Below are 8025 nucleotides of genomic sequence, written 5' to 3'. Positions count from 1 at the left end.
CCGACATATATTATCTGCTGAAATTAATTTACCATTTGCTAATTCGAGTAAAAATTTACTATCCAAAGGCGTCAATGGACAACTTAATTTAGTACAAAAATCTCTACTCATATAGCTTCTATCCGCACCCGAATCAAATAAAACGTAAGCAGATTTATTGTTAATAAGAAACGTACCCGTAACAAGCTCCGGGTCTTCCTGTGCCTCTGCCGCATTAATATTGAAAACTCTTCCGCGGCCTTGTCCATTCGTGTTCTCCTGGTTCGGGCAATTTCTAATAATCTGGCCCGGTTTTCCACATTTATAACAAACTACATTGGCATAACTTGCTCCGACACTACTTGCTCCGCCATTACTCGTTCCGACACCATTTGTTCCTTTCGTTCTATTAACCCCTGGTCCGTAGACCTCACACTTCGCCGCGCTATGACCATTTCTTTTACACTTGTTGCAAAATTTGGTGCAGAACCCCGAGTGATACTTTTCACACCTTTGGCATAGCTGCTTCTGATTGTTGTTGTTGTTGTGGTTATTATTGTTGTTGGGATGATTGTTGTAGTTGCTGTTATTGTTGTTGTTGTTGTTGTTGTTGTTGTTGTTGGGCCGTTTGTTGTAGTTGCGATTGATGTTGCGATTGTTGGGATAATTGTTGCGATTATTGTTGTAATTGCTGTTGTTGTTGTATTGGTGATTCTTATCACCGTTTTCCTCCCACTTTCTTTTGACTTGCTTCACATTGGCCTCTTCAGCAGTCTGTTCTTTAATTCTTTCTTCAATCTAGTTCACTAGTTTGTGAGCCATTCTACATGCCTGTTGTATGGAGGCGGGCTCGTGTGAACTTATATCTTCTTGGATTCTTTCCGGTAATCCTTTCACAAACGCGTCGATCTTCTCTTCCTCATCTTCGAATGCTCCCGGACACAATACGCACAATTCTGTGAATCGTCTTTCGTACGTGGTAATATCAAATCCTTGGGTTCGTAACCCTCTAAGTTCTGTCTTGAGCTTATTGACCCCGGTTCTGGGACGGTACTTCTCGTTCATCAAGTGCTTGAATGCTGACCATGGTAGTGCATACGCATCGTCTTGTCCCACTTGCTCTAGATAGGTATTCCACCATGTTAACGCAGAACCTGTGAAGGTATGCGTAGCATACTTCACTTTGTCCTCTTCAGTACACTTACTTATTTCAAACACTGATTCGACCTTCTCGGTCCACCGTTTCAATCCGATCGGTCCTTCGGTTCCATCAAATTCCAAAGGTTTGCAGGCAGTGAATTCTTTGTAGGTGCATCCTACACGATTTCCTGTACTGCTAGATCCAAGGTTATTGTTGGTATGTAGTGCAGCCTGTACTGCGGCTATGTTTGAAGCTAGAAAAGTACGGAATTCCTCTTCATTCATATTCACGGTGTGTCGAGTAGTCGGTGCCATTTCCTTCAAAATAGTCAAATGGAACAAGTTAATCATACAGAATATTAAGAGTAGTTAATAGTATTTCGTAGCATAATATGAACTCATTTATAAAAGCTTTTTCTTCATATTAGCGTTTTATAAGTTTAAATTCGGGTAGTACCTACCCGTTAAGTTCATACTTAGTAGCTAATATACAATTCAACTACTACAATTCTATATGAAAAACTGATTGTAATAATATTTCACGTTCAAACTTTTATACAATATTTTACAAACTTATAATACCGCTTATTTTACATAAAGCATGAAATATAGCACACAATAACTTTGATACAAGATAGTTGTGAAGATAATTCTAGCTAGTACACAAGTCGTTCAGCAAAGGCAATAAAGACACGTAATTCATACGTCCAGAAACAAGTCATGCATTCTGGTTTTACTAGGACTACTTCCCATCCTTGGTCTTGTGGAACATAACCGTTATGGCCGTTGATAAGACAGCGTGTTGTAACGTCGTCAAAGGGACGAGGGTTACGTAATGACCAACAGTCTCGTAATAACCTAAAAACCTCATTTCTTACCCCAATTATCGACTCCGTCACTTGTGGGAAAGTTTTGTTTAATAGTTGTAGCCCGATGTTCTTGTTCTCACTTTGGTGAGAAGCGAACATTACTAAACCGTAAGCATAACATGCTTCTTTATGTTGCATGTTAACCGCTTTTTCTAAATCACGAAGTCCTATATTGGGATATACTGAGTCAAAATAATTTCTTAACCCGTTGCGTAAAATAGCATTTGGGTTCCCCGCAATATATGCGTCAAAGTAAACACATCGTAACTTATGGATTTCCCAATGTGATATCCCCCATCTTTCGAACGAAAGCCTTTTATAAACTAAGGCATTCTTGGAACGTTCTTCGAATGTCTTACAAACTGATCTCGCCTTAAATAGTTGTGCCGAGGAATTCTGACCGACTCTAGACAAGATTTCATCAATCATGTCTCCGGGTAGGTCTCTTAAAATATTGGGTTGTCTATCCATTTTGTGTTTTTATACTGTAAAATAGACAAGAGTTAGATTCATAAAAAAAATACTTATTAATACAAGCAATTTTTACATATATCATAAAGCATAAGCACACTATATTACATATATTACACCACACGAATACAACTATCTTATTCCGACTCGCTCATTTCTTCTTGTTCGGTTTTGGTTCGTTTTGCCAAGTTTCTAGGGATATATGATGTTCCCCTAATACGAGCCATCGTTGTCCACATTGGTTTAGAAAAACCTGGTGGTTTAGAGGTTCCCGGGTCATTGTTACAACTTAAGGACTTCGGGGGTTGACGATACATATAAAGTTCATCGGGGTTGGAATTAGATTTCTCTATTTTTATGCCCTTTCCCTTATTATTTTCTTTTGCCTTTTTAAATTCAGTTGTGGTAATTTCTATAACATCATCGGAATTCTCGTCGGAATCCGATTCATCGGAGAATTGGTAATCCTCCCAATATTTTGCTTCCTTGGCGGAAACACCATTGACCATAATTAACCTTGGTCGGTTGGTTGAGGATTCTCTTTTACTTAACCGTTTTATTATTTCCCCCACCGGTTCTATTTCTTCTTCCGGTTCCGAGTCTTCTTCCGGTTTCGATTCTTCTTCCGGTTCCGACTCTTCTTCCGGTTCCTCTTTGGGAACTTGTGAATCAGTCCATGAATCATTCCAATTTACATTTGACTCTTCATTATTATTAGGTGAGTCAATAGGACTTGTTCTAGAGGTAGACATCTATCACATAATATCAAACACGTTAAGAGATTAATATATCACATAATATTCATATGTTAAAAATATATAGTTTCCAACAAAATTTGTTAAGCAATCATTTTTCAAGTAAACACGATCGAAGTCCAGACTCACTAATGCATCCTAACAAACTCGATAAGACAGACTAATGCAAAATTCTGGTTCTCTAAGACCAACGCTCGGATACCAACTGAAATGTCCCGTTCTTATTGATTAAAAACGTGCCATATTAATTGATTTCGTTGCGAGGTTTTGACCTCTATATGAGACGTTTTTCAAAGACTGCATTCATTTTTAAAACAAACCATAACCTTTATTTCATAAATAAAGGTTTAAAAAGCTTTACGTAGATTATCAAATAATGATAATCTAAAATATCCTGTTTACACACGACCATTACATAATGGTTTACAATACAAATATGTTACATCGAAATCAGTTTCTTGAATGCAGTTTTTACACAATATCATACAAACATGGACTCCAAATCTTGTCCTTATTTTAGTATGCAATAGCGGAAGCTCTTAGTATTCACCTGAGAATAAACATGCTTTAAACGTCAACAAAAAATGTTGGTGAGTTATAGGTTTAACCTATATATATCAAATCATAATAATAGACCACAAGATTTCATATTTCAATACACATCCCATACATAGAGATAAAAATCATTCATATGGTGAACACCTGGTAACCGACATTAACAAGATGCATATATAAGAATATCCCCATCATTCCGGGACACCCTTCGGATATGATATAAATTTCGAAGTACTAAAGCATCCGGTACTTTGGATGGGGTTTGTTAGGCCCAATAAATCTATCTTTAGGATTCGCGTCAATTAGGGTGTCTGTTCCCTAATTCTTAGATTACCAGACTTAATAAAAAGGGGCATATTAGATTTCGATAATTCAACCATAGAATGTAGTTTCACGTACTTGTGTCTATTTTGTAAATCATTTATAAAACCTGCATGTATTCTCATCCCAAAAATATTAGATTTTAAAAGTGGGACTATAACTCACTTTCACAGATTTTTACTTCGTCGGGAAGTAAGACTTGGCCACTGGTTGATTCATGAACCTATAACAATATATACATATATATCAAAGTATGTTTAAAATATATTTACAACACTTTTAATATATTTTGATGTTTTAAGTTTATTAAGTCAGCTGTCCTCGTTAGTAACCTACAACTAGTTGTCCACAGTTAGATGTACAGAAATAAATCGATAAATATTATCTTGAATCAATCCACGACCCAGTGTATACGTATCTCAGTATTGATCATAACTCAAACTATATATATTTTGGAATCAACCTCAACCCTGTATAGCTAACTCCAACATTCACATATAGAGTGTCTATGGTTGTTCCGAAATATATATAGATGTGTCGACATGATAGGTCGAAACATTGTATACATGTCTATGGTATCTCAAGATTACATAATATACAATACAAGTTGATTAAGTTATGGTTGGAATAGATTTGTTACCAATTTTCACGTAGCTAAAATGAGAAAAATTATCCAATTTTGTTTTACCCATAACTTCTTCATTTTAAATCCGTTTTGAGTGAATCAAATTGCTATGGTTTCATATTGAACTCTATTTTATGAATCTAAACAGAAAAAGTATAGGTTTATAGTCGGAAAAATAAGTTACAAGTCATTTTTGTAAAGGTAGTCATTTCAGTCGAAAGAACGACGTCTAGATGACCATTTTAGAAAACATACTTCCACTTTGAGTTTAACCATAATTTTTGGATATAGTTTCATGTTCATAAAAAAATAATTTTCCCAGAATAACAACTTTTAAATCAAAGTTTATCATAGTTTTTAATTAACTAACCCAAAACAGCCCGCGGTGTTATTACGACGGCGTAAATCTGGTTTTACGGTGTTTTTCGTGTTTCCAGGTTTTAAATCATTAAGTTAGCATATCATATAGATATAGAACATGTGTGTAGTTAATTTTAAAAGTCAAGTTAGAAGGATTAACTTTTGTTTGCGAACAAGTTTAGAATTAACTAAACTATGTTCTAGTGATTACGAGTTTAAACCTTCGAATAAGATAGTTTTATATATATGAATCGAATGATGTTATGAACATCATTACTACCTCAAGTTTAGTAGGTAAACCTACTGGAAGTGACAAGAAATGATCTAGCTTCAAAGGATTTTGGATGGCTTGAAAGTTCTTGAAGTAGGATCATGACACAAAAACAAGTTCAAGTAAGATTTTTACTCGAATTAAGATAGTTTATAGTTATAGAAATTGAATCAAAGTTTGAATATGAATATTACCTTGAATAAGAAAGATAACCTACTGTATATAACAAAGGTTTCTTGATCTTAGATGATTACTTGGAATGGATTAGAAAGCTTGGAAGTAAATTAGTAAACTTGAAGGGATTTTTGAAGTGTTCTTGAAGTGTTCTTGAAGTGTTCTTCCTATGATGATTATAGCTTGATTCTTGAAGTGATTTTTGATGAAGATGATGATTAACTACTGGAAAAATACGTTCATAATAGTGTGTGTGTGTGTTGAGAGAGAATTAGAAAGAGAATTGGAAGTGAAATGGAGTGAATGATGAGTGGTAATTGGTGAGTGGTGAGTGGGGTTAAAAGGAGTTCTAGTTAGTTGACTAGCTCATGGTAGAAGTTAAAATTGATTAGTCATACATGACATAATCAAGAGTGGAATCCCATGCTAGTTCCTATTGGTATATACCCATAGTAAGTACGTTTTGAAGCTGTGTATAATACGGGTAAGAATACGACTAGAATTCTTGATGAAAGAAAAGAATGGGAAAGTAACTGTAACCATTTTCGTTAAGTATGAGTGTTTTGATATATCTCTTGAAGTCTTCCAAAAGTATTTTAATACATCTAAATACACTACATGTATATACATTTTAACTGAGTCGTTAAGTCATCGTTAGTCGTTACATGTAAGTGTTGTTTTGAAACCTTTAAGTTAACGATCTCAATTAATGTTGTTAACCCATTGTTTATTATATCTAATGAGATGTTAAATTATTATATTATCATGATATTATGATATATTAATATATCTTAATATGATATATATACATTTAAATGTCGTTACAACGATAATCGTTACATATATGTCTCGTTTCGAAATCCTTAAGTTAGTAGTCTTGTTTATATGTATATAACTCATTGTTAATATACTTATGGAGATAATTACTTATCATAATCTCATCTTAACCATATGTATATCCATATATATATCGTCATGTCGTTTTTACAAGTTTTAACGTTCGTGAATCGCCGGTCAACTTGGGTGGTCAATTGTCTATATGAAACATATTTCAATTAATCAAGTCTTAACAAGTTTGATTGCTTAACATGTTGGAAACATTTAATCATGTAAATATCAATCTCAATTAATATATATAAACATGGAAAAGTTCGGGTCACTACAATGTAAAAGGGGATTATTGGGCTGTGGGGTTAGATCAGTGGGGTTGGGCCCAATTATTGGGTTTACGGTTTGTTGGGCAGCAGAAACAACCGAATTAAATGGTTGGGCAGGAGGGGGAGTGGGTAAGGGTGATGTAGGCGTATGAGCATTGGGAAGGGGAGAGGGTTCTGAGTTCGATGTTTCTGAGTTATCATCATTAAGTTTATACTCGTTATTATGCTCGGAATTCGCATGAGTTGAGCCGTTGCAGGATTTATTACCCTCATTAATATTAAAACTTTTGGTTTCCATGCGTTTGGTGGAGTGGGAAGCCGAGGAGTTTTCCGGTGTATTATTGACGGAATTATGATCGGGGATGTTGCCGGAGTTAAAAGTGTCCTGAACTTTTTGTGGATGTCTGTTAGCTGGATTATCATCATTCGAGTCATCGTCGTCCATATTGGATTCTTCATCCGAAACCAGGTCATCATTATCCGATTCATTACACGAAGTAAGATCATAGGATGAATCTTCATGACAATTAAACATGGAAAAATTTTGAACTTCCTTGACATATACAACCGTTTGCTTCGTCTCATCATGATTGATCAAAGCTCTTGAATCAATAGGCTTAAAATCATTCGTTTTTATAACAACCGAGCCATGTGAGAGATCCTGATTATCTTCATTAGTGATAGAACAGTTAAATGTTTCGATAACATGACCCCAATTACTAGCAATATCACGAAAGGTGGATTCCAACCAACATGTAATCGGAACACCCAAAATGTCAATGTAAGCAAGACGGCCAGATGTGGAATATTCATCAGGATCCCATGGATTGATATCCTCGAGCCAGTTCCAAAGTGGGTGATTTTGGTTGTTAAGCATTTCAAGGGCCGGTCGTTTATCATCATAAATAAGCATGATATCATGGCCACCGAGATATTTAATCTTGAAGCCATCTAAGTTTTCACTTTGACAAATTTCATGAAAGTATTCAAGGAATTCAAGATCCTTGACCTTGCCAATAACAGCGTGACCAAGCAAATCAATTAAAGATTCATTAGGGGTTACCTTAATCAAAGGAATGTTTGAATCGCAAGGTTTCTTGTTCGTGAAAGCATCCATAAAGCTGTGGCCATCTATCTTACTAGACAGATTATTTTTGGGGTAACCAGTGTTGTTAGACTTAGGTGAAGGATGCTGAGAAGGTTTAGTGGTTTCGTTAGGTTTCTTGTCCCAAGCTTTATGGACCTTAAGCATCAAGTCCCCAGCAACAACCAAATTTAATCTTCTGGCCAAAGAATCTTTGTGATATTCAGGCACGTCGATAAATCTAACAAAGCCGAACCTTTTTCC

The sequence above is a fragment of the Rutidosis leptorrhynchoides genome, chromosome 4 (genome assembly GCF_046630445.1).
Source record: "Rutidosis leptorrhynchoides isolate AG116_Rl617_1_P2 chromosome 4, CSIRO_AGI_Rlap_v1, whole genome shotgun sequence".
Classification (NCBI taxonomy): Eukaryota; Viridiplantae; Streptophyta; class Magnoliopsida; order Asterales; family Asteraceae; genus Rutidosis; species Rutidosis leptorrhynchoides.
The sequence above is the reverse complement of the archived record's forward strand: the minus strand, read 5'-3'. Positions refer to the sequence as shown.